The following is a 27,883-nucleotide window of genomic DNA, read 5'->3' on the forward strand; positions in this document are numbered from 1 at the left end:
GTGTTTATATGTATTTTTATATTCTGGGTAAGGCATAAAACTAAAACATGTTCATCCAATTAAATATTGTCGGGCTGACAATTCTCATAATTCTTATAAGTAGTTCAAACTGTCAGCAAATGTAGATTTGAACCACTGGGCATCTCTTCATGCAGATTCACCATTTGCATGTGGATGCGTGCATGTGCGCCGCGCGTTTATGTGCAGACGAGCAGTCACAGTTGCAAATCAAATGCTGAATAAAAACCTGTTAAACTCCTGAATCAATATTGGAGTGAGTTTTGCACGCTGGAAGAAGAATAATACCATGACTGAAGTATTTCTGTTAGGCAGGTCATGTTCTGTGTTAAACTCTTTTAGTCACACAGAGCTGATGTAGATTGTGTTGTTATGAATGGGTTATCTGCACAGAAGTGTTGTTCAGCCACTGAAATCTCCCCGTGAAAGATTGATGCGACTATTTTCAGTTTCATAAGGTCCTTTTACAGCATTGATAAAGTAGATTTATATTTAGTTTAACAACAAAACATCAGTAAATAGAGCTATTCAGCCTAGCCTACTTTACTGAGCTGAAGATGCTTTTGTATTTATATTGGGTCATTTCTGAACAATGACAGCCTGTGATGCGCTCTTTATATTGTTCACCACTACTCTGAATATTCATGTGAAATAGCATGCAAGTATGGTTTAGTAATAAGTGTAATTCCTGCACACCACCGGCCAAACACTAGCTACATTTATAAATGGTGAATGACATGATCTAGTGGGTTGTCCAGTGCCATCTTTACGATGAGCATTCGTGTTTTAGGAGGCGTGGCTTTGGATGGCAGGGAAGGGACTGTGTTTCAAAGATATTATGCCAACCGGTTAGTATTTTGGCAGATCACCTACTGCACCTATAACTTGTTTGTTAATTAAATCCTGTTTTGTTATTTAGCCTATTATTTTTAAGTAACAGTGAAGTTGCATATTAACTTGATATGCAAAGAATGGGAAATAAATTCTTTTTGACATGCTGATTTTGGTAAAAATTGTGAATATAGGTAATACTCGCCTTGCAATTTTAAAATCATTGTATTTTTTTTCCTTTGAGCAGGCAATTTTCAATTTAAATGATTGCTGCTGCAGTCTGAAAGTCTCGGTTAGGCAATGCTGACGGACACAGCTAAAGCTGGACAAATTACAGTTAATTGATTATTAATTCTGATAAGAATAACATCAACAACAAGATAATATTAATAATAAGTCTTTTATTTAAAAATGAATTTAACACATGTAATAGGTCTACATAAATGTGAAATGAGCCAAACATCATCTTTAAAATAGTCAGGCCTCAGCTCTCTGTGATATCTCTCCCTATCATCGATACACAACACTAGTGTCAATCGGCACAACCCTATCTTGTAGTAAACATAACTCCAAACTGCAATATGGTCATTTAAATGTCGTTCACGCATCGACGTTCAGGGGTTCGAATCGAGATCGCCATCTTTTTACGATTAACTATGCAGTCCAACTATCACTTGCCAGTAATTAACCAATCTTTTATAGTAAAATCTGTATGTGTACTATTGGTCATACTGTATGAATTAACTCCAGAATATCTGGCATGTGAAAATACATAATTGAGCTATCCTTTCATCTTTAAATAAATTGCTTTAAGACACAATTGTATGATGTTATATAGTTAGAACAAGATTACATTTTAAATAAACCTGCCAAAGGGTCTGTCTTACCTTGTTCTGGTTACTCTGCCCTGTTCACTTAGCAGCAAATATCACTAGATAGGCTACCTGGTGCCTGAATGAAAGGGTTACCGTCTTATTCCCTGATCTTCTTGCTTTGTCTGACTGTTGTGGCTCAGTTTGTTTGTGAGGATCACTCATCTTCACGTTGTCCAAAGCAGGTGAGGAGACGGAACATTATGGGACTGGATGTCAGAAAAAAAACAGAGAATATCGAAATACACAAGAACAAGTATATTCTTCTTTTTCTATATTCAGGGTTTCTGCAGATATCATAATGTCAAATTTAAGACTTATTAAGACCTTTTTAAGACCATTAAGTATTAAATTTAGGATCTATATCGCAATATCAAAAACACGCATACACATAAAGAGATCAGAAGAAGAAGAAACCGACAGTAAAATCTGACAAATAAACAGAGAAGTAAAAAGCTTCTGGAACTAGGTCATATCATTAATATCATTCAGGATAATCGTTTTTAATTATTTTATAATTAATTATAAAGATTTTTATAACCATTCAAGATTTTTTAAATACATTTTTTATCTAAATGATGCATCACATGCTTTTCTTCATATCTCAGACAGTTCTACCCATTAAAGTTAAATATTAATGGCAACAGATCTTGGGTTGCTCTACAATTATATTTTTTATTAAGGCAGAAATAAAAACAGAAAACAAGTACACTCACTAAAAATATTGAGGTTTTTTATTTTTTATTTTGCCCACTCAACAATTCACACATCACTTTCTGGCTAGTTTAGTTATTACCAATAAAGCCTAGAAATTGGGCATCAATATACTGTAAACTGATACATATATTCATACATTCCTTTCCAGTTGAAGTCAGAATTATTAGCCCCCCTGTTTATTTTTCCCCAATTCCCGTTTAATGGAGAGCAGATTTTTTTTTCAACACATTTCAAACATAATAGTTTTAATAACTCATCTCTAATAACAGGTTTATTTTCTGTTTGCCATGATGACAGTAAATAATATTTGACTAGATATTTTTGAAGACACTTCTATACACCTTAAAGTGACATTTAAAAGCCTAATTAGGTTAATTAGGTGAACTTGGCAGGTTAGGGTAATTAGGCAAAATTTTGTTACTTAATTTTAGTTTGTAACTTGTAAATTGTTTTAAATTCGAAATTGTAATATAGGTCTATACATTAGTGTAAAACCTATGCATGATGGAAAAACATTCTGTAATATTAAAACCAACTGGGTCTACACTTTTGCATGGACTCTTTTTTTAAACAAACTTATCCCTCAGGTTTTTCCAAACTTTTACAAAAACTGTCGTCCTTTCCCACTGCTGTTGCAATTTCTAGCCAAAAAGTATTGGTCATCTGGTTCTACTTCTCCCTATGATCACGCATGGACTGATCATAAAGAAGATGTGTGTATAGGGCTGGATGATATGACAAAAATTTATATCACGATATACTTCTTAATTTCGGGCGATATGATATAATTCCGATATCGATATGGACAATATTAAAAAGACATAAAAAAACTGCCAAGAACGCACACAATAGATGTCTGTACCTACAAATATCTGCAAACTGAATTTGCAAAGTCTATAATACCTCCAGGCTCTTATAACTTTTCTTTTAATAAAAAGGTTTAAAAAAATTTTACTTGTTAACTTTTTCAAATGTTCACTCTCTTTTTTGTATTTAGCCTTTACAAACAGACATATATATATATATATTAGGGATGTAACGGTATCAGAATTTCACGGTACGGTAATACCTCGGTATCAATGTACGGTATTTATTGAATCATTTACAGGAAAAACAAAACTTATGAAAATACTTCAAAAAAGTGCCAAAAGTGTCAATGACATACAAATTAGCCATCTATCTGTAAACTTTGAAACAGGAACTTCAATTTTAATAACAAAAAAAATATTAAACCATGTAAAAAAAATAAAGTTTTTAATTTAGTATTGTTGAAAACTCATCACATTCAACATTTAATCACTCACTCACTTAGATAGAGATGGGTTTAAAGGAAAATTATCATATAAATATAATCTGATAAAAGCTGGTATCTCTGGGCATTTACAATGTCCCCTGCAACAGAAAAAAAAAACCCTCTCATTTGGGACTGAGGTTTCTGGGACAAGAGAGATATGACTTATATGACTTATTTCTCGAGCGCCGAAAACGGAGCGTTTCGAAAACGCTGGAGATGCCGTTTTCATTCTAAAACGCTGCTGCTCCGTCTCAGTGTGGATGGGGAAAGACGGAGACATCTGAAAACGGAGGCGGGGCTGCAAACGTTCGCATATCTGATTGGGGCTTTTCCTCAATATTAAGTAGCCCACACACAGTTCAGTCTCGCATCATCTTCTTGTAAGTTAAGACTTCGCAAGTTTGATCAAGGCTGCAGTCTCCCCCTTCTCAGTTTGATATGGAAAACATACCGAGGACACGGGTAAATCTTCAAAGGGAACAGTGTACTTTATAACTTCATTCACATCACCTTGGCTACGTTTCACTTTCTCAACAATAAAATGTAAACATGATTTAAGGAACTGCCTATTTCCTTTTTAATATTAGAAAACTTAACAGACAGCAATGTTGAGGCGTCGTGCTGCATATATGAGCGTCATCTTCACTGTGTGGATATTTATAACAAAACGGAGCCTATAACAACTACCTCCTTTCAATTTCAGTGAAAATACCAAACGCACCCTCTCTTTTGCTGAATATCTGTTTTAATAATCGACAATTATAAAAGTATAACATACAATAAGTTTATACATTGTAGGAAATAAAGGCAAGCGATCAGTCAATGTACCTGGATTAATCATTAACTTATCTTTGCGCTTAACCAAAACATGTTACCCGTGAACAAGTAACTTAATAGATTCCAATGATCAAAGTCAGGGAATTGGCCTATGTCGTTAGATAAAGACAACAACATGAATGAAATATCACGTTTAGCAAATATAGTGAGATTAGATCCAGCGGGAGATGCGTGATGAGCAGTCCGACAAGCAGAGCTCTCATCTGGGTAGAAATGCTGGAGCGCTTGACCGAGAGTGTCTGTGGTCACGTGATGTGCGTTTTCAGCGTTTTGGTGTGGACGGAGAGCAGTTCAGAAACGCTGGGTAAAACGCGAGTGTGGACGCGGATCGTTTTCATTCTACAACGCCGTTTTAAAACTAAAACGCACTAGTGTAAACGGGGCCTTAGAGTTTTACAGCTCTTTTTGATCCCCGCTTCTAGCAGCACACTCCATTTCCGCATTACTGGATCTGTAGCGACAACAGACCGCAAGGGATGATGGGAATTGTAGTTTTCGCTACCTCCCGTTCGCTTCATTCGCCTGAGCAAATTTTCTCAGAAGACCTATAGTTTTACCGAGTCATGCGACTTCGGTAATATCGAAAAAAATTAATATTGCGGTATGACGGTATTTACAATACCGTTACATCCCTAATATATATATATACACACACACACACACACACACACAGGGCTTTACATTAACACCCGGCAACACGCCAAATTCAGGTAGATTTCAGCTTTGTCGTGTTAGACAGTCACTCCCACAAGCCACTTTGCCTGGTTGAAAATAATTTTTTTTCAATTTTGTAGTTTTCCTAAAAGCAGGGTTCGACAATATAAGGATGACCCAATATGCGTGCAAATGTGATCTTAGAATCGAGAAGTAAAATAATTGTGATCACGTGAGCAGAAGAAAGCAAGTGAATACCAAATGAGAGGATGATCATTAGCCACGACAGATAACTGTAAATATTTTTGAAACATGACAATAGTTATTTTTTTAAAAGTCAATTGCTTTTCTTTCTTTTTTAAGAAATGTTTTATTAAATAAAAAGTATAGTATACAGCTATATTTTGCTTGTTTTGACACATTAAACATTTGTGTCTAAGAAATAATTATTGTTTTGTATGGTTATAGAGATAAATTTGGTAAACCGTTAATTTTGAGCTCTAAAAAAAGTCATGCTAGTCGTGCAAACACTATGAAACCATGACTCCTTTGCTCATGCTCATTGAGCAACCTCATACTCGACACACAAAAAGTGAAATGATTGAGAACACATGGACATAACACAAAATTTAAATCAAGTAATTTTAGCATGTCAACGTCAAACTTATGCATATAAAATATATTTTTCCAACAACAAAATTGTGGATAGTGAAAATGCAGAGTGGCTAGTAAAGTTGGAAATCTACTAGCCACAGTGGCTGGTGATCAAAAAAGTTAATGTCAAGCCCTGTGCAAATATATATATATATATATATATATATATATATATATATATATATATATATATATATATATATATATATATATATATATATATATATATATATAGCTTGTTCATTCACATCTGTATTCAGGACACACTTCAGGGCAAACTTTCTGCGACGTAGCTAACCAACTGCTGTGCTAAGCGATGGCAGCGTGTCTGTGATGTCACATGCGTGATGACGTACATCATGCTCTTTCTGATGGCTGAGCACTGACCGTCACTCAGTGACAAATGATGCAATCTAGGGATGTAACGGTATTGTAAATACCGTCATACCGCAATATAAATTTTTTCCGATATTAGCGTAGTCGCATGACTCGATAAAACTATAGGTCTTCTGAGAAAATTTGCTCAGGCGAATGAAGCGAACGGGAGGTAGTGGAAACTACAATTCCCATCAGCCCTGGGGTTGCCAACATTCTTTGCGGTCTGTTGTCGCTACAGATCCAGTAATGCGGAAATGAAGTGTGCTGCTAGAAGCGAGGATGAAAAAGACCTGGAAATGATCGAACATAAAGCGGGTGTTGTCGCCGCGCGCGTACTGAATAGCGGTGTTGTCGCGCGCGTACTGAATAGCGGTGTTGTCGCGCGTGTTCTGATCAGCTGTGTTGTCGCGCGCGTACTGTAAAGCGGGGAGGGGGGGTTGAGCGCGCATACTCAAGAGCGGTGTTGTCGCGCGCCTACTGAAGAGCGGCACGGAGGGTGTGTCGCGTCGCGGGGGCACTTTTGATCATTTTGGAAGGGCACTTTCTATCCAAGACTAAAAAGGGCATGTGCACTGCACAGGTTGAGCCCTATGTGTGCACGTGCCTGCAAGTTTGGGAATACGACTTATAGTATGGGGACTGCATGGGGACTGCAGAACACAGCACACTGTTCAGATTGATGCAGACATTGACTTGTACCGCAAAGAGACCTCTATCTCACTCATGGTTTGTCCTCTCAAGTGGGGGAAAGACAATGCACAACGTTACCCACTGCTGTCAACCTGGGCCAAGTCATATCTCTGTCCCAGAAACCTCAGTCCAAAATGAGAGGGTTTTTTTCTGTTGCAGGGGACATTGTAAATACCCAGAGATACCAGCTTTTACCAGATTATAGTTATAAGATAATTTTCCTTAAAACCCATCTCTATCTAAGTGAGTGAGTGAGTGATTAAATGTTGAATGTGATGAGTTTTCAACAATACTAAATTGAAACTTTATTTTTTTACATGGTTTAATATTTTTTTTGTTATTAAAATTGAAGTTCCTGTTTCAAAGTTTACAGATAGATGGCTAATTTGTATGTCATTGACACTTTTGGCACTTTTTTGGAGTATTTTCATAAGTTTTGTTTTTCCTGTAAATGATTCAATAAATACCGTACCGTGACATTCATACCGAGGTATTACCGTACCGTGAAATTCTGATACCGTTACATCCCTAATGCAATCTATAAGATCTTAAAAATATAATTATTTTATATATATATATATATATATATATATATATATATGCAAATTTATATCGAAATACCAGAAATGAGTTTAAAACTCATATCACGTTACTGAAAACAATTCTATAGCGATATATATTGATATCGAATCATTGTCCAGCCCTAATGGGTGTATCAATGGGTGTATCAATGGGCATGCATCAAGTTTATATATGCGCAAGTTTCATACATGTTTTGAACATAGTATAGGTTTATATGCGAGAAATTTATATGCTCGTGTTGATAAGCAAAGTTTTATTTAGATCCTACACGGTGCCTCATAGCCATCTGTGTCGGGAAAGTGGATGGTGAGGCGACAGGTTGACTTAAACTTAAATGATGCCTCATCTTCTGTCATTGCTTCTGACTCTCAGTATGTTCGATCGGGTGGAACAGATTTGATGTGTTTCCGCTGTTAGTCGGAAGACTCGGCACCACTCTACCGCACATTTTGCAGAGCACCGAAACTAAACGTTTATCGAAACTTAAAAAGCTGAATCACTTCCACACCACTGCATTCGTCTTTCCTCTCTCATCAACTAATTTGTCTGCATTCTTAGTTGTGGAAGCTTGTTCATTCACATCAGTATTCAGGGCACACATTTTGTAGCATTTTGTAGCATTCTGCGACGGAGCAGCTTAACTAACTTCTGAGCGCTGGCAGTGGCAGCGTGTCTGTGATGTACGTCATCACGCAAGTGACATCACGCTCATTCTGAGCACGAAAAGTCATTCAGTGACAAATGATACAAGGTATAAGATCTTATCTATAATAAAACAGACGTATGCAAATGTATATCGAAATACCGGAAATGGGTTTAAAAATCATCACTGTTATTGTAAAAAATCTATCGCGATATATATTGATATCGAATTATTGTCCAGCCCTATATGTGTACAGTCATACCTGTTTCAGACAAAATCTCTTCAAAGTGTTTCATATTCAATTCAAATCTAATTTGAACCGCACGAACTGAAAAAACATTTTGTGAGCTCTGCCAGCCAAAATCATGTCGCGGCTGGCGGACCTCCATAAACACAGTGATGACATCACATTTACCGCGCGCACTGAGTTCAATAACAGAAAGCTGATTGGCAATTGTCGGTATAGGGCATGTCGGTCTTATTTGTAGTTGTAATAACGCAAATTACAATTGGACTAGTGAAATAGTCCTACAACACCCTGAAAACCTAGCAACAACAACAAAAAAAGAATTTAAATGAGTTTTAGATGTAGCGTTACATGGACATCGCAAAAATAAGACCTGTGCAAAAATATTTTAGACTTAGAACAGTGAATTTAGGACTTTTGAAGGCCTTAAATTTCGATTTTTTAATTTTAGAATTTTTAAGACCCCGCGGAAACCCTGTATATTCCTTCTGACCAGACTTTCTACTTATACATGTCAGTCAGTATTGCTATTTTGACTGTCAATATTACAGAATAAAGCATCCGTATAATTATGGTTGAATTTTATGTTTCATAATATAGACAATTGGTAAGTGAACCTACTGATTTCTGTAGACTCATACTACTGACCCCTACTCACCATAACCAGAATCTCCATAATTGTAGGTTATATCTTCTCCTGGAAGTATGTTGCACACAGCAAAGATATGATTTTCATTTTGCAGTTAGGAGCTTTGTGGTCATCATTTACAAGTCTCCCTTAAGACCCATCTTCTTTCGATGCATCCATGCTGTAAAACATAAAACAATCACTAAACATCATAAAATACAAACAATTTTTAAAGTTTATACATTTAAGATGTACTATTTTTTTTCTGTGACCATCTTCAAAGAGGTGTTAACAATAGTATCGAGAATTAATTCTATTTTAAAACTTGCTAATTATTTCTCTAAAAACTACAGATTTGATTAGAAGTGTTAATTTACATTTCACTTCTCAATTCCTGTAAAATATTTTTTATGTCTGTGAGGAACATTTTTCATGAAATTGCAATCAAATATGGGAACTGATTGTAATCAGAATGATCAGAATCAGAAATACTTAAATTTTGAGACGCATAATATATTATCGGCCATATCAATATCAGCCGATAAATGCTTTTTTTTTATGTTATGGTCATCAGTCTGATATCAAAATATGGCCGATATATTTAAGCTGATAGATTACAGAATTGCCTGCCTTGCACATGCGTGGGTCGAACTTGTTCAGAGTTGTGCAGTGCTTGGACATTATTGTTGGGTGATACACAATTTTCATGTCATCCACCTTTGAGATCACCTATCATGATACTATAGCATAGGCCAGGGGTCACCAATCTTATTTCTAGAGGTCCAGTGTCCTGCAGGGTTTAGCTCCAACTTGCCTTAACACACCTGCCTGGGTGTTTCAAGTATACCTAGTAAGACCTTGTTTAGCTTGTTCAGGTGTGTTTGATTAGGGTTAGAGCTAAAATCAGCAGAACACCGGCCCTCCAAGAACAAGTTTGGTGATCCCTGGCATAGGGGCACGGCAGTGTTATGTTTGCTTATTTGCTCATTTATTTAACCACATCTAAACATATTTAATAACCTTTCGGCTAATCATACTCACCACCCAAACTTGTACTCAAGAACAAAATCCCCTCTGAATAAAGCTTCAGTGGTGAAAACCCATCCTCCTAAACAAAAGACGTTCATTAGCTGCAGTTTGTTGAAAATTAATTATCATTGGTTCATAATTGCATTTTTTGAGTTTGCATTAAATTCTACAGACTTTTGTGTTTTTATTTGAACTAATTGTTCTACTTGTCCTGTATGCTTCTCAAGCTTTATGAGAAGTGTCATTCATGTCTTTTCAGGTGCACTCAGAGGGCAATCGCCTGTTATGTCATGTCATTCAGCTTTTAATTGTTAGCATGATGTAGGTCTTTGAAATAATATTTATACAATATAGTTATAATGACATGTACAGATGATTAAACCAGTGTGTTTAAACTAGTTTTAAATTTGTTTGTTTTTGTAGTTTGGGCCAAAACAAATGTTTGTTGCAATTTTAATAGTTTAAGTTCATTTGATTGACTATTTAAAAATCTGTGGATATTATCAATGCATTTATTGGATAAAATAAAATTGCTACCTTTTACTCTAAAAAGTCCCCATCCCCAGAAGTGATTAAGGTTACACAGTCATATATATAAATGTGTAAAAGATGAAGCACTATGAATATATATTTAAAAGAAAATATGTCAAATAAATGACCAGATCTCTGTGTGGAGCACTGGCTGTTGTCAGACTCCTTGTGCAAACAAAAAATTCTCTGAATAATTACAATATATAGCTAAATGTATTTGAAAACATAGACATACTATTGAAAATTAATACTTTAATTCATTAGAGTCATACTTCTGTGGGTATTTTGGTTAAAGTAACCTAAAAGTAATACAAAAGTAGTGTAATGCATTTCTGAGATATTAATATTGTCATGTAACCAATTACAAAAAAAGAAATGGCAGTAACTTTTAAATATATATATATATATATATATATATATATATATATATATATATATATATATATATATATATACTGTAATGCATTTCATTTTGGAAGTAACTTGCCCAACTGTGTTCGCTATTGTTTGTTAGCACAAAGATTAGATATTAACGGGGATTTGGAACAAAATTGTTTATGCACAATGGGCTCTCTGCACAGCTAGAGTTTTAAAGCCAACGATAAACTTCCGGTGATAGCTTAATGTGGATATTTTCAATTTCACAAAGTTGTTTGTACATCATCAATGTTGTAATGGAATTACAATACATTCAGTTAAACAGACTAAAGCATTCATTTAGTTGTTCAAGCGTAAAATTAAATGAACGATGGTATAACCACTAGCGCCGTCAGTATAGCAAAAGGCTAGCGCAGAAATTCCATTGAAAATACTGGGTAAAGTCTAAATCGAATACGTGGCCGGCTGGTATGTGCTATGCACATCCATATAGCAGCATTTTTATGACACTGTATAATAGGCGACGCAGTGGCACAGTAGGTAGTGCTGTCGCCTCACAACAAGAAGGTCGCTAGTTCAAGCCTGGGTCAGTTGGTGTTTCTGTGTGGAGTTTGCATGTTCTCCCTGTATTCGCGTGGGTTTCCTCGGGGTGCTCCGGTTTCCCCCACAGTCCAAAGACATGTGGTACAGGTGAACTGGCTAAGATAAAAATTGTCTGAAGTGTATGAGTGTGAATGAATGTGTGTGGGTTTCTTAGTGATGGGTTGCAGCTGGAAGGGCATCCGCCGTGTAAAACATATGCTGGAATAGTTGGCGGTTCATTCTGCTGTGGCGACCCCAGATTAATAAAAGGACTAAGCTGAAAAGAAAATGAATGAATGAATGTATAACAATAATGAATATTTTTACAGTACTGTGACGGTTGGGTTTAAGGTTGGGGTGAAGGTAGGCTTTAAAAAATAAAATGTATTGGGTATTTTAATAGATAGCAGCATAAATAATACTCAATACAACTACTGTTTTTACGTTACTGTGACAGTTGGATTTAGGGTTGGGGTGGGGATAGACGTTAATAAAATACAACAAATGTGAAATTTAAGAAATAATATAAATAGTTTTCGTTAACTTTCGGCTGCAACCATATCTGATCTAGCAACAACCAAAATACAGGGTAAAAAACTCATTTTTTAAAGACATGGCGGGGGGAAATGGACTTTAATGCAGTGCTTCTTGTCCGATCTGAAACCCACTTCATATCATAAATATAACAGGTAGTGAAGATTACTGAGTTTTAAAGAAATCAGATCTTAAACGTGACAATTTTGAAATGGAAAGATGTCATTGGAAGCCATTGGAGTGCCTGGCTGAAAATTAAAAGTCTGGTGATCTGTAAAATATTTTACAACATTACAGATACATTAAAAACTAATTTAAGTGTGTGTATGGTTTGCATTGGTTACTTTAACAATTATAATAGCAAAAATAATTAATGTTGTGCTTTGTTGTATATACACATGTTCAGAGTTAATAAATGTTTCAACCCAATTTAATTGCAAAAGTATGATAAAGTACAACAGGTAACACTTTAAAAAAAAATTAATGGATTAAAGTCAACGGTGAGAAAAAAAGCCAGATTCATTACAGTTACTGTGCTAATATAGGATAAAATAATACAACTGAATATTATTAGTTATTATCCCCATTTAGTAAAACGACTAACTTTAGTAAAACGATTGTAATCAGATTACTATAATTTTAACACATACATAAGCATTAAGAAATGATCATCACCTAAGATTAACATTAAACTTTACCAATACTTTTAATTAACTAATGTTTACTATTGAAGCCTTCTTGCACAGAGTTAATGTACAGTACAACTGACCTATAAATATTTTAAATTTTAGTAACAGTTTCAGTTAATATTTCAACCTGTAGTAGGCCAGATGAACTTGAAAATATTATTGAAAAACAATTAAGTCTCTTAGAATGTTGCACTGTTAACAATACCACTGCAACACGACATGGATTTTACTAAAAAGAACTGTAAAAGTTTACATAATAAATAATTATTCAATGTATTTTGAGTTCCCATGATGTCAATATTGTACATGTTCATTATCATTCTATATTGAACCACTGCATAGAGAGATATAGACAGAGAGAGAGAGTGTTTGTGAGTATAACTTACCTTTGTAATTGTTGATGAATTGCACTTGCAGGTTTGTCACTTTTACAACAAATGTAATGTTCTGCATCCTCTTGAGGTATTTTACGCTTTCTGTTTTTTCTTACTCCCAGCATGAAGACAAAGGGCATGTTTCCTATAAAGACTTTACGAAAAAATAAATATAATAAATTATATTATGCTAATAAATAACATAATAATAATAGCATAATACATTTTATATATTGTCTATTGTTCTGCTGAACCCAAATGATTTCACATAGATCTAGTAATGTACTTCTATCTAAAAATTTAAATCAGAAATTAAATCATAATGTAATTAAAAACAGAATAGGTAGGATGTAAATCACATCCAAGATTAATTTTCCTATATTCGTTAAACAAAGCTATAAATACATTGTTATTTAGACTGAAAACAGGGCTAGACCCACATGAACCATTTTCATGTTTTTGTAACTTTACACACCTCAAAATTATATATACTTTGATATAATAAAGACGTTATATATATATATATATATATATATATATATATATATATATAATGTTCTGTGCGTTTGGGAAAGCTAATTAACATCATTAAAAGGCTTATTTACTTAAAGTAATTTAAAATAATCACCATATTAAACAAAAAATAAAGATTTTATTTTTGGGGCAACCACACAAGCACACGCAAACACTATTTTGATCAACAGAAATGTAGTGTGTTAAACAGTATACAGCTAACATTGCTATTAAATACATTTCAACAAATATAATCGACAAAGGAATATAAGCACTAAACATACATCTTACAAAGGCAATGTTTTGTCGTGTAAGCAGTAATTATGCATTTAAATACATAAATTGATTTACCTGCTCTCCCTGGAGAGATGAGTTCGCGGGAAAAGGCGTCTCCAATTGATTGCGTCATTAGCACGTGTTTGCAAATGCCGCGCGTTCATGAGTTGAATGAGGCGCTGTGAGGGATGTGTGCTTAACACACACACACATACACACGAACAGAGGGGTGGGGGAGGGAAACTGCAGCAGGTTCAACTTGGAGTTTGCAAAATGTATGCATCCACGTGTTGAAGTGTTCACATATTTGTTTTATATTGAACATGCTCTTTTCATTTGACTTTTTTTTTTTTAGAAAACCTGATTTTCTTTGATTATGGTGCACTTTAATTTAATCTCCAAATAAGTAAATAAATATATATATATATATATATATATATATATATATATATATATATATATATATATAATAAAAAATAATTATAAAATAAAAATATATATATATTTTTAAAGTAAAAAAAAAGTGAGGGGAAACCTGATAGGTGTTGTAGACTAGAATTACGTTAACAAACTAATTTTATATTGTCGTCGTCATCATAGTCATAAGGTGCGTTCGACTTCATGCAGCGCTGCGCAGATCGATCGAAATCTGTCTTAAAGCGGTGCATTCTGGTTAGAAATCTTGTCCGGATTGATGCTGCGCCGACGCCACGTGACTGTCACATGTGGCATCAAAGTACCGCGACAGCGCTCCGAGATCAGACGGCAAACTCAGACCGTGCAGCTTCTGAAGAGCGACTGCAGGAGCTTTGATGACGACACCGATATTACACGATTGGCCAAGTTCACCACATGACAACAAACACGTGTATTTTGGGTTTATAATTGGACAAATTCCGATTCAAAAGTTTCAAAACAAACAATTCACTTTTCACACCCTCTCTATCCTGTACACATCTTGCTTATTAAAAGACTACAAATATTTTACTGCAGTATCATCTTTTGTTAAATAATCTGGTTATAAAGGTTAGCTTGTTTGCACAGGTTTATTTTTTAACTTTTTTTATACAGACTATTTACTGCATTCATCTCCATGAACGATTTAAATGATATATTTTAGTGTACATTTTAGTGAATAACCTAAATATGAACTCAAATAAGTCTTACAGACTTGTAAGTCTTACAGACTTACAGACTTTTGGCCAGCGGAGAAATTAAAATGGTCGTGCCCAACTGAGTCTGGTTCTCTCAAGGCTTTTTTTCTTCACTCCCATCAGGTGAAGTTTTTTTTCCCTCTCCGCTGTCGCCACTGCCTCGCATGGTTCAGGATTGGTAGAGCTACGCATTGATGAATTTGCTCTTCAGTGTTTGAACTCTCAGTAATGATTAAATCACACTGAACTGAGCTAAACTGAACTGAACTGAACTTAAACACTAAAACCTGAACCACACTGTTCCAGTTACTATGACCATTTATGTGAAGCTGCTTTGACACAATCTACATTGTAAAAGCGCTATACAAATAAAGCTGAATTGAATTGAATTGAATTGAAATAAGAAAATCATCATCATTGATCCTGCCCCCCTAAAGCTCTCTTAACAAATTAAAGTAAAGAACTATTTTATTAAATAATCATAAAATGGCTTTATTATTATAATATAAATATATATTTTATTTTCTATCTAGCAGTTTAAAGGCTACCTGCTCTTTCTGGGAAACTTCTACATAGCTCACTTATTTTACCTTTTGTTCTTTTCAACACAATCTTTTTGGATTAAAATGCTTTTTTGAAAATTCATTCATCATCCAAAATAATGTCATTTATTAAGACCTAATCAAAACACCTTGTTTTGCTTTTTACATGGGAAATTTTTATATCTATAAATGTACATATATGTAAACCCTTTTTTAGCAGATTCAAACAAGAAGTATTAGCCTAAAGATTGATGTTTAACTCCTAGAATTTGAAAACGAACCTGTTCGTTTTTATGTTTATATTAACCTCTCATTTCCTCTTATTTCTCTCATGCATTTGTTATATATTTTATTCATAATTCTCTCTTATTGTTTAAAAAGGAACTACAGTTTGAAGAGCCTGTATTCTGTTTTATTTGTAAATGTTTTGTTGTTATAAATAAAAATAACAAAAAAATATGATGACGCCATGTGATCGGTCATCATGACTGCAGCAACTTTGAGTCCCGAAGTGTCCAGCTGTCCGTCTTGACGGCTCCGTTTTCAACTCCGCCCCGCCTGCGCTCGGCTAATCTCGTTGATCACCGGCTGCAGCTGAGCTTCATGTCGAACGCACCTATAGTCTCTACCCCAGGGCAGCTCTCACGAGGCGTCTGTGAGTTGACAGTGGGGGATGGGTGCTCAAGACACGCACACACACATACACGCGAACAGAGGGGTGGGGGAGGGGAATTGCAGCAGGTAACACACTTCAACTTGGAGTTTGCTAAATGTATGCATCCACGTGTTGAAGTTTTCACATATTTGTTTCACATTAAACATGCTCTTTTCATTTGACTTTTTTTTTTAGAAAATCCGATTTCTTTGATGGTGCACTTTAATCTCCAAACAAATAAATAAATTATATATATATATAATTTATTAATTAATAAAAACAATTGATATAAAAACAGAGATTCTTAGCGTTTTAACACAATCTTAAGGCATGTTTTCAACATGCTTCCTGATCCATCAAACATGTTTTTATTACTATATATATATATTTATTTTTTTTTTTTTTTAAGTAAAATAAAAGTGAGGGGAAACCTGATAGGTGTTGTAAACTTGAATTACATTTACAAACTAATTTAATATTATTGTTATAGTCGTAGTCTACCCCAGGGCAGCTCTCTTGAGGCTTCTGTGAGTTGACAGTGGGGGATGGGTGCTCAAGACACACACACACACATACACGCGAACAGAGGGGTGGGGGAGGGGAGCTGCAGCAGGTAACACACTTCAACTTGGAGTTTGCTAAATGTATGCATCCACGTGTTGAAGTTTTCACATATTTGTTTCACATTAAACATGCTCTTTTCATTTGACTTTTTTTTTAGAAAACCCGATTTCTTTGATAACAATGCACTTTAATTTAATCTCCAAACAAATTAATACATTTCTTTATTTATTATCTATTTATTTATTAATAATAAACAACTGATATAAAAACAGGGATTCCTGATCTATCAAGCATGTAGTTTGTATTTCTTTTTTTTTACTATATATATTCATTCATTCATTCATTCATGGGGTCGCCACAGCGGAATGAACTGCCAACTTATATAGTAAAAAAATGAAATACAAACTACATGCTTGATAGATCACATACACATTTTTATTATAGGTTTTTTAAGTAAATAAAAGTGAGGGGACAGCAGACCCTCAATTTAACCTCTAAACACATCTGATCGTACTAATTTGAGCTTCCAGAACTGGTTTGACACAGTATCACCAGTGATAAAATCAATCTCTAGTAACTCACTCACTCACTCACTCACTCACTCACTCATTCACTCACTCACTCAGTATCCTTCAGCATAGTTACTGATTTATCAGGGGTCGCCACAGCAGAATGAACTGCTAACTACTCTGGCATGTTTCCTACAGCAGGCCCATCTGCTACACCACTGCCTAATCCCTACCCCTAAACCTCACTCACTGACTCACTCACTCACTGTCCTTCAGCATAGTTACTAATTTATCAGGGGTCGCCACAGCAGAATGAACCGCTAACTACTATGACATATTTTTCCTACAGCGGGCCCATCCGCTACGCCACTGCCTAATCCCTACCCCTAAACCTCACTCATTCACTCACTCACTATCCTTCAGCATAGTTACTAATTTATCAGGGGTCGCCACAGCGAAATGAACCGCTAACTATTCTGGCACATGTTTCATACAGTTGGCCCTTCCGCTACACCACTGCCTAATCCCTACCCCTAAACCTCACTCACTCACTGTCCTTCAGCATAGCTACTGATTTATCAGGGGTCGCCACAGCGGAATAAACCACTAACTACTCTGACATGTTTTATACAGCGGGCCCATTTGCTACGCCACTGCCTAATCTCTACCCCTAAACCTCACTCACTCACTCACTCACTATCCTTCAGATAAGTTACTGATTTATCAGGGGTCACCACAGCAGAATGAACCGCTAACTACTCTGGCATATGTTTCACACAGCGGGCCCATCCGCTACGTCACTGCCTAATCCCTACCCCTAAACCTCACTCACTCACTTCAGCATAGTTACTGATTTATCAGGGGTCGCCACAGCGGAATGAACCACTAACTACTCTGACATGTTTTATACAGCGGGCCCATTTGCTACGCCACTGCTTAATCCCTACCCCTAAACCTCACTCACTCACTCACTCACTCACTGTCCTTCAGCATAGTTACTGATTTATCAGGGGTCGCCACAGCAGAATAAACCTCTAACTACTCTGGAATGTTTCACACAGCGGGCCCATCCGCTACGCCACTGCCTAATCCCTACCCCTAAACCTAACTCACACACTCACTCACTATCCTTCAGCATAGTTACTTATTCATCAGGGGTCGCCACGGCGGAATGAACCGCTAACTACTCTGGCATGTTTCATACAGCGGGCCCATTTGCTACGCCACTGCATAATCCCTACCCCTAAACCTCACTCACTCACTCACTCACTCACTATCCTTCAGCATAGTTACTGATTTATCAGGGGTCGCCACAGTGGAATGAACTGCTAACTACTCTGACATATGTTTCCTACAGCAGGCCCATCCGCTACGCCACTGCATAATCCCTACCCCTAAACCTCACTCACTCACTCACTCACTCACTCACTCACTCACTCACTGTCCTTCAGCATAGTTACTGATTTATCAGGGGTCGCCACAGTGGAATGAACCGCTAACTACTCTGGCTTGTTTCATACAGCGGGCCCATCCGCTACGCCACTGCTTAATCCCTACCCCTAAACCTCACTCACTCACTCACTCACTCACTCACTCACTCACTCACTCACTCACTCACTCACTGTCCTTCAGCATAGTTACTGATTTATCAGGGGTCGCCACAGCAGAATGAACCTCTAACTACTCTGGCATGTTTTATACAGCGGGCCCATCCGCTACGCCACTGCCTAATCCCTACCCCTAAACCTCACTCACTCACTCATTCACTCACTCACTATCCTTCAGCATAGTTACTGATTTATCAGGGGTCGCCACAGCAGAATGAACCTGTAACTACTCTGGCATATGTTTCATACAGTGGGCCCATCATTTTCACTCACACTAATACACTACTGCTAATGTAGTTGATCAGTACCACTATAGCGCATGGGTTTGGACTGTGGAGGAAACCTACGCCGACACGGGGAGAACATGCAAACTCCACACAGAAATGCCAACTGGCCCAGATGACACTCGAACCAGCGACCTTCTTGCTGTTAGACAATTTCTTGTCGGCATAAACCTAGCCATAACTGTAAATTATTCTCAATATCAGAGAGCATGATTAGTCGTACAACAATGATGTAGAAGCATGTAACCCTCAATGTAAATCAACCTTAACATAAAATGTGAACTTATTCATCAATCTGATTGACTAATAGAAATGTTGTTCCAGGTTCAACAGGTCAAGGGTGTCAAACTCAGTTCCTGGAGAGACACAGCCCTGCACAGTTTAGTTCCCAGCCTGCTTCAACAAACCTTTAGGTTTCAAACCATAGACATTATAATAGAAAGCTAAACGCCTCATGGTCCGCTTCAGTCCGTTGTTCCGATAAGTCAACGAGGTTAATCCGGTTATGACTACGCTATAAACAGAGGCAACTGAACAGAGGAGCTGCTGTTTTGCCTGATATAAAATATAAGAACAGTGTATTTTCTTAACTGATTATAATTTTATGGTGTCAAAAAAAAACAACTTCCTTTCAGGTCTGTTGGAGCTAAATTCAGCAGGATTATGGCCCTCCATAACCAAGTTTGGACACCCCTGGTTTAAAGTGATCTACTGTCTGGGTTGGTGTTGTATATCCAATTTAAACTAGCTTGTAATAAGCTGCCAGTACATTTCCTGTTATTTTACAGACGTATTTCTCTAGATATTATTTCTTATACACTTTATCATTCAAATACTGAAATGTCAATAAAAGTCACTTTGTTAAACTGTAGAGTTGAATTTTCAACATCAAAAAAGTGGACAGAGCAGAGATCAACATCCCATAATTAATTTTGTTATGAGTTTAGTTTTTTGTAATGCATATAGTGTATAAATGGCTCTAAATAGCTGTCCCACAGTAAAAACTCTTCATGGAAAAACGGTATAGTTGTTGTACCAAACAATGAATTAGTTATAATAAAGTTCTACTTTTCAAGTTCATAAAAGTGATATCAAGGCTTGTTAATGGGGCATCTAGCTATCTATTATAATGTCTGTTTCAAACAAGCCTGGAGGACTCAATTAGTTTGATCAGGGGTGTTTCATTGAAGTAAAGCTGAACTGTGACCTGTAGCCTTCCAGGAAGAGTTTCACACATGTGAAATGTTGATCCAAGAACATGTTCCACTAGGTGAAATCACAATATCTGTGTATTCAGCACTCTCATTATGCAAAAAGCACAAGTTTAATAGAAACAGTGAATGCAAAGTAAGGCAACTAAAACTTCTGTCAATGAGAGACTGACTGTCTTCATACAGAGCTCAGTCTGAGGCCTACCCTCTGACCAGGCTGATCAGGCTCTTTCATCCTCCTCATCCTCCTTCTTTTCCTTCCCTCTTTTTAGGTTGTCGCCATTGTTCATATCTAAATTTGTAACACCTGTGTCTATTCTGGCTCATATTTTGCACATGCAGCTGTGAAAAAAATAATACAGAACTGGCACACATTCATACAGCTATCGTATCTTTCCAAGTGTTTTATTTGTTTTTAACTGTCACTCTTTTTGTTTGGTGTTTTGTAACAAGAGCATCACAGTGCAAATCTGTTATAGTGGACACACATCTGTTTAGACTTTTGTGTAAAGAGTGTCTAAAACTGCCTGAACTTAAGTTATTACAGAAAGACCATGGCTTTATTCCATTAAGAATTTGGCTGAAAAATAACAAATGCATGTAGTATTAATACATTATTATTATCAGTGTTGGGTAAACGATTTAAAAAAAGTAATGAATTACTACAACATTAAAGTTGTATTTACAGCTCTTCCAGAATACTTATCAATATTTCTTGAAACTAGTAACTGAACACACAAACAAATATCCACAAATACACTACAGCAATGGACTTGTAGTTTTGTAGAATTGGTGTTAATAAGGTAAGAGTGAAGAGTTTCAGTGAGTCTGTGTCAGTTTTCACGTTTAGTGTCTGAGCATTTAAAAAAGGCTGTAAATTGCTTTTCTACCATATCTAAAATGTAATTAAATTACTCAAGAAGAAATGTAATCACTTCACTCAATACTATCAGAATCTCTATAAATCTCAGTGCATAGGAAATATAAATCAAACACTTTTTATTCTTTAAATATAATTTAAACCTGGCCTTTTAGCTTTCCTAACTTAAACAAATACTTTATCATCAACATGTTATTTAGATAACAAACAGAACTCTGGAAAAAGTTAAACATATAAAAAGTTTCCAAGTGATTTAACTATATATTATACACAGAACTGGCAAATGTCTTAATTCATTGTTTACATTTGAATGAAATAAACAGGCTTGAAGTATTTCTTATTTTATTTTATTTTTTTTACATTTTTTAAGTTTTAGAAAAAATATATATTCACTTTGTGATTTCGTTACAGGTAGTTAACTGATTATTTTGGACTATACTCCCATCACTGATTATATTTATCTTTATCTAAAATGTAATTAAATTACTCAATAAGAAATGTATTCACTCATAATATATGTAAATCTCAGTGCAAAGAAAATATAAATAATACACTTTTCATTCTTTAGAAAAATGATTTAAACCTGGCATTTTAGCTTTCTTAACTTAAACAAATACTTATTAACATGTTATTTAGATAAACAGAACTCTGGAAAAAAGTTAAACATGTATACAAAAAGTTTCCAAGTGATGATACCATTTATTATACACGGATATACATCAAATTATATATTATATTCCGCCTAATTTCCTCCCGGTCGCACTCGGAGCTCCTCTCCTCCTTTCGTTCCCGGGCAGCTGAGCTCTTTGTAGCCGGAGGGAGCGTAGCTGCGGGCGGGGGAGGTGCGCGGTGCGGTCGCTGACAGTGTAGGACAGACAGACAGTTCAAAGAACACACAAATCAGGAAAACATTTGATTCTGTTGCGTGTCGCTCTCGCGGGCCGTTTCGCGCTATTATGCCACAGTATTTCTCGGATCTGCTACTGTACCGCCTAAGTTACATACTGTAACTTACTTCCGTGTTATCCATTCCCTCGGGGATACAACGCGATCTGCGCAGAAACAGTACGATTCAAACCTAGAATAAAGTACCGTGCTTAAGGACACCAAATATAAGGCTTTTTTGACGCAGTTTGGTCATTTTCATTTAAATACTAATTAAAGTGCAATTTTATTTATGCTGTCTCTTTTATTCTGTGAAGTAACCATAGTAACTTGCTGCCGCCATCTTTATTTTTACGCACTTCGCCTCTGATTCGTCAGATCAATAGGGGGCGTGACATCCTCCTTGTATCTTTCTGATTGGCCAGATCCCAAAAGTGTGTATCATTGCGTCATTGCAGTTCTCCTAGAGGGCGCTGTGTTATACACACTTTTGGGGTGGGGGGATACACACTTAGATACACAAATCATGTAAAAGTGCATTTTGAGGACAAGTGAGATTTTAAGCCAGGACACCATTTTGAAGCATGCTGAATACTGCTATATGGTCAGACAAATGAGGACCAAGAAAAAGTCCTCATTTGTCAAGGTGGTCCTCATTTTACTGGTGTGTACTCTGGCGAAAGTCCTCATTTTGGACATAAGCAAGTACACACACACACACACACACACACACACACACACACAAACACATACTCTCTCTTTCTTTCACACACACACACACACACACACACACACACACACACACACACACACACACACACACACATACACATACACATACACATACACATACACATACACACATACACACACACACACATTAATGCATGTATATCAACCCACAGGTGGGCATACGCACTCTTACAGACACTCTTACACACACACACACACACACAGTCATACACACAGTCATACACAAACTCACACACACTCTCAGGCATGCACATGCACTCACACACACGCACTCACATACGCACAATCACGCACACACACACACACACACACACTCACAAGCACGCAATCTCACATGGCTGCACACACACACTCTCTCTCTCATACACACACACACACAAACACACACACACACACACACACACACACACACACAAACACACACACACACACACTGAGGTGTGGAATGTAGCTTGGGATCTGATCAAAGCCTTTAATCTCTCCCTCAACAACACACACTCCAGTACTGTATGTGTGTGTTCATGTGTTTGTCCGCACTTTCTAACATCTTGACCCATTAAACGCAAAGGTCAGTAGAGCAAACCACGCCTCAGAGCTCTTACACAACAACACACACGCAACCTGTTTATTTGGACGCACATGCATATAGTCTATGAAATGTCAAAGGCAGTGTAACATAGTCCAAATGTCACTCTGTGTGTGTGTGTGTGTGTGTGTGTGTGTGTGTGTGTCCATCTGTGAACTCAATGTTAAAGTAATATTTAGCTAATGATATACAGCAGCCATAGTGCCAAGAATAAGAGCATGCTGTGATACACACATCACTCACATACACACGCTGTGATATCACTTACTTACAACGCAAAAAATAATTAATACACAAAACAGAGCAAGATACAAAAAGACACTTAATGAATTAGGGTTGCATTACAACAATTACATCTAGCTAAAATAGCAAAACCCATTGTAGCTTGGAAATGTTAGCTTTTATTATATTATTAGTCCCCCTTTAGATTTTTTTTCCTTTTTTAAATATTTCCCAAATGATGTTTAATAAAGCAAGGAAATTTTCACAGTATGTCTGATAATATTTTTTTCTTTTAGAGAAAGTCTTATTTGTTTAATTTTGGCAAGAACAAAAACAGTTTAAAATTTTTTAAAGAAACATTTTAAGGTCAAAATTATTAGCCCCTTTAAGCTATATTTTTCGACTCTACAGAGATAACCATCATTACACAATAACTTGCTTAATTACCCTAACATGCCTAGTTAACCTAATTAACTTAGTTAAGTCTTTAAATGTCACTTTAATTTGTATAGAAGTGTCTTGATAAATATCTAGTAAAATATTATTTACTGTCATCATGGCAAATATAAAATAAATCAGTGATTAGAGATGAGTTATTAAAACTATTATGTTTAGAAATGTGTTAAAATAATCTTCTCTCTAGAAAAAATAAATAGGGGCTAATAATTCAGGGGGGCTAATAATTCTGACTTCAACTGTGTGTATGTATGTTCGCCCCACCCCCCCCCCAAAAAAAATGTGGCGCTTGTGACTAAAAAGTAGTCACAAGCTTCAAACCCAGAAAAAAGGTGTTCCCTGATTTTGATGACAGCCTTTCCACAGGTTAGTAGTAAACTAATGTAATGGTAATAGCATAATGCAAAACTTGCATTTATGCTAACAAACAAATAATCAAAAGAGATATATTAATGCAATTCAAATAAATGAAATATGAATGATGTTTACTTTAAAATGTATTATAAATATAGATTTATATTGTTCAATTATACTAATATATATATAATTATTTTTTTAATTCTGTGGCTAAAAAGTATCAGTTCAGGCACCGGTACAATTTTAAAAGTATCGATTTATCACCAGTACCGAAAAAACAACCAAACGATACCCAAACATACTTATGGTAAAGTACAGTCCAAATAAAACTAAATACAGTCCCACTTTATATAAAGTGACCTTAACTACTATGTACTTGCATTAATACAATGTACTTATTGTGGTTATTCTATTTTAGATGACACTTTGGATGATGCTCTTAAGGGGGCTACAGATAGGATTAGGGACAGGTTTGGTGGTATGGGTAAAATTAAGGGTGGGTTGAAGTGTAAGTAATGTTCAAAAAAGTAATTAAAGGTTTTTGTACAGAAATAAATTGATTTAATACATGTAATTACATTCTTATGTAATTACATTATTCTGCCATTACAACTTTGTAATAACAAAAATATGAAAATGAAAACGCAGTTAGCAAAATCAAAAATTGTTTTTTGATATATTTACAGTAAGAAATGTACATGGAACATGATTTTTACTTGATATTAGCCCCTTTCACACAGTCATACCGGTAAATATCTGGAAAATTTCCGGAACGACTTTACCGGTATATTCAAAAAAGCGCTGTTCACACAGGCGAGGACGTTACGGAAATTTTCCGGAAAAGAGCATTCACACATCCATTCCAAAATACCGGTAAATTCTGACATCATTCACCACAAATGAGCTTTAAACGGCTGCGCTTGTATTTGTAAACATTTGACTAAATTAAAAACTCTGTGGATGATCAATATTGTGAACAACTTTCGCAGGATCACTTTCGCATGTCGAGATGTTCATAATATTTGCGTGTGCTGACGCTCACAGGCTGTTTTACAGGCACACGCAAAGCTTGAAGGTAAACAAACAACGGCTTATCATAAGCATCTCATCGATGATTATTTACACAGTTTGCATTAAGAAGAACATATAAACGTGATCTAACTAACTTCTAGCAGCTAAATGTGTCTGGAAAAATATTCAAAGGTTTTTATTCTCACAAACCGCACAGACGTAAATGCGTCTGACTGTTGTGATTGGCTAAAGCAGACGTCTCACGTCAGCACGTTCTAGACGTGCACGCGCTTATTACGGTAATCTTCCTTCTGCATTCACACAGCGCAGCATTCCGGCAAATTGCCGGTAATGTTACAACTTCTCTTTCCGGAAAATAGCCAGAACGAATTTAACGGTATTTTCAAAAAGGACCTGTTCACACACACAACCTTTCTGGAAAATTGCCGGCAATTTTCCGGAAAGGTCTGTATGTGTGAAAGGGGCTATTGATATGATTTGTCATTAAAATAAAAATAAACTATATTTTGCCCCATATAATGTACTTTCTGGTAAAAAAAAAAAAAAAACCATACATAACTTTATAAGGTAAAAATGAATGTCTAAATATTTCATTCTTTCCACATCATTTAACGTGTTGTTCCAAAACCCTCTAATAATCTAATCGTATTTGACTGACAGTGTACTGAAAACACATTGCTCAACAAATAAACAAGCATCCTGATGACATCATACGGCACAGGTCAATGACTTATAAAGCGGCTCTACTGCATCACAACAAGAAAGGTGACAACATGCTCACTTGTGGTTTTATAATGAGAAACAGTGACTGTTTGTGTGTTTATTATAATATAAACAAAACTAGCTTACAGTATGATTCAATCTGACGTCATTATCCCGCTTACGTAACTGGCAAATGCATCAAAGAGTTGAGAACACACAGATTGTGTGGCTCTTTTTTCCTTCGCTTTCTGTAAGCGACTGTGTTTTATTGGACTCAAAGTAATTAAAGGAGATTCAGCGGCTTCTGGCTGTGATTAATTGTCAGAGTTCAGGAGCGAATATCTGCACAAAAATATCTGTTGTAGTGCTAGTCGTCTCACAGAAAATCTGTGCCCACAGAAATCCACAGATTATCGAGTTGCTTACGCTTTAAAAAAACGTTGAGTTATTTATTTAACCCAATGGTTGAGTTAAACATATTTGTTGCTTTGTTGAGTTATTTTTAACCTTTATTTGGGTATTTATTTAATAACTCAACCAATTGGGTTCAAAATTTGAATTTCAACAATCAACTGATTTAACTGACACAAAACAGCTGTATTAATGCCTGCGTAATGTTGTTTTTGTGTTATAAAGTTGATTTAAGCTATAACGCAATAATTTATTTTGCTATTTTTTTAACAAATTACCTTCGTGTTGTGGTTTTTATATCCGTTTTACCATCAGGACCATCTTTTAGAAGCGTTTGGATGTGGTTAAACTGTATTTTACATTGTGGACACTGAGTGGAGACGGCTGCAGCTGCTGGACAGCCTCTACAGCACACAGAGCTCCATATTCTGCTCCATCAACACGTGATTTTCTGCTTGCACAGTTTATAACTGTCTGCACTTTGTTCTTCATTGTTTGTAATTCTTGATTTATTTACACAGCCATAATTATAAAATTAACAATAGTACTGGTAATAATAGCAATAGTAATACCAGAATGGAAAAAAATAACATTTAATCCAAATAACCAAATGCATTGGATTAAATTATATAACCCATAGTTGGAAAGTTGCTATAATAACCTATAGTTGGGTTATATGTTGGGGTACTTTATATGATGAGTATTTAAATGTGTGTAAATATATATTTATTAAGTTTTTAAATTCATTTCAGCAAAATTAATCAATCATATATGCATATTTCTATATGATTTATGTTCAATACAGTTCATAAATTAATTTTATTTTGTCTTTTAGTAGATATATTACTATATGAGACTTACTTTGTTTACCAAACAAGTGGTTCTAATTGGATTTGGATTATAAACTGTTTGCAGGGTGAGAGGGGAGTTTGAGCTCAGGTAGGTCTAGAGAACTCCCCTAAATATTTATGATTAATGGCAAATTAGGGATTGCTTAGAGAGATACACTGCTGATTAAGAGCTTATCTATGAAAGTCTTTGGTCCTGTTTACACTCTCAGGTCTTGATGTCCAATTCGATTTGTTGTCTATGTAAATGGAATGATTTTTGGTGACAAATCTT

General features: G+C 35.8%; 2 long non-coding RNA genes across 6 annotated transcripts in view; both read right to left on the minus strand.

The window, feature by feature from the left end:
- Positions 1 to 27,883, minus strand: part of LOC141377891 (uncharacterized) — an 88,175-nt gene that overhangs the window by 36,163 nt on the left and 24,129 nt on the right. The window lies entirely within an intron of this gene.
- On the minus strand, positions 1,231 to 14,076 carry LOC101884696 (uncharacterized). Of its 2 annotated transcripts, XR_011006495.1 has the most exons (5): positions 14,027 to 14,076; positions 13,175 to 13,316; positions 10,087 to 10,153; positions 9,076 to 9,226; positions 1,231 to 1,930 (listed from the first exon to the last, which is right to left on the minus strand). It is a non-coding gene; the product is annotated as an uncharacterized lncRNA (long non-coding RNA). The 2 variants fall into 2 exon arrangements; XR_012390994.1 differs by lacking the exon at positions 10,087 to 10,153.

Source organism: Danio rerio, chromosome 15, assembly GCF_049306965.1.
Source record: "Danio rerio strain Tuebingen ecotype United States chromosome 15, GRCz12tu, whole genome shotgun sequence".
Lineage (NCBI taxonomy): Eukaryota > Metazoa > Chordata > Actinopteri > Cypriniformes > Danionidae > Danio > Danio rerio.